Source organism: Egretta garzetta, unplaced genomic scaffold (assembly GCF_000687185.1).
Source record: "Egretta garzetta isolate BGI_Z169 unplaced genomic scaffold, ASM68718v1 scaffold425, whole genome shotgun sequence".
Lineage (NCBI taxonomy): Eukaryota > Metazoa > Chordata > Aves > Pelecaniformes > Ardeidae > Egretta > Egretta garzetta.
In genome coordinates this window covers 566701-568320 of record NW_009259796.1, presented here as the reverse complement: position 1 = coordinate 568320, position 1620 = coordinate 566701, and positions in this window count along the sequence as shown.

Below are 1620 nucleotides of genomic sequence, written 5' to 3'. Positions count from 1 at the left end.
TGGTTTGTCTGGCTCTGGATTTCAGGACTTTCCACTTGCTCAAAGCCTGGAAAGATTCTTCAGGTCTCTATGCTGTTAGATGGGCTGGCTTTAGGCCAGCATATTTCAAGTGTTCCCCCAAGAGGCTGCTGTGTCTCTTCATTTTCTCAGCTTCTCCACTTTCCATTTAAAACCCAACACTTCCTGTTGCTTTGATTCCCATTTACCCTTAACCACCAGGATGTAGCTATCAGCCTTGCCATCTCTCACTTGTCACTTCACAAGTTGACAGATGACTGTGACAACAGCAGGGATAATCCATACCCTGAGCACAAAGTCTTAAGAGGTATGTGAAAATTAACATGAAACTTTCTCTTCTTGGTTATGCAAAAGTCACCAAGAACAAACCCTTCAGGTAGCCTTTCTTAGCAATGAGAAGTGTTGGTTCAATAGTTAAACAATACCATGCCTCTGGCTGCAAAGTTGGTTTAAGAAATTTCTGCACTGTAGATTGGAACAGAGAACAAAACCTGATTTAATACATAAAATAATTCCCTCCACACGCCCCAGGCCCTCCCAAAACTCACTAAACTTCATAATTTTATAATGCTCTGCCAAACAAAGGGAACAGCAAGGTATAGAAAAGACATGGGAACAGTGCATTTAAAAGACAGAAACACCAAATTTTTATTGCAGGAGAAAAAGATGGTTGTAAAAGCGTGGATTTAGTTGTGCTTGCCAGCTGCCCTTCCTCTTTGTCTTTGAACTCAGTCAGCAAACCTCTGAACCCAGTAATGGCTGAAGAGCAGGGCTCACCATACATCAGTCAAGCTCCCAGCAGTATTTGTGGATACATGTAAATTCTTGCCATGGCTTTACTGCTGAATTTCTCAGCTGAACACAGCGTTTGCTGCATAACTAACAGAAGTAAAATACTCATCACCCAACTGGACAGAGCAGACCTTGGGCTCTGACCTAGATCATAAACATCTGAAAACTAATCTCAGCAAAAGGGGGATCCTGCCAGCAACTACAAGGCGATGACAGTTGTCTCCAGCCCTGCAAATTTCACACCCGAGCCAAAGGACTCCTACTGAACCCAGGAGGCTCTGCATATGCTCAGGGTTCACAAAAACTTAAGTTTGCACCGTGCATCACCTGTGACTCAGATGCTTTTAATCTCACCTCTCCATGACTAGAGACCGATTCTAATAATTTGTACTGCACAGATTCATACGTGGGTGCGCAAACATGACAAAGCCAATTAGTATTTTCTTGAAAAGAAAAGGAAAAGAAGACATTGCTACAAGTAACCATATAAAACAGCCTAAAGGAGCTCAAAACAAGACATAAGTTGTAGTTACCCAAGCAGGCTCCTTTCCTAAATTCTCGAATCTCGCATCAAAGACAGGAAAGAAAGAAACCCTCGTCATTTACATCACATGGTTTACGGGGCTGGGGCTCTAAGGACATCACGACATTCATAACGAGGAGCCAGCAAGGATCGCCTGTTTCTTACTGGAGTCGCCCAGCACCTCGTTGTCACCTCCCAGCTCCCCCGCCACAAACAGAGCACACCACCAGCAACTTCTTCAGGCGTCCTGAACTCGGTGCAGCCCTCTACACCGCTTCGGCGAGGCA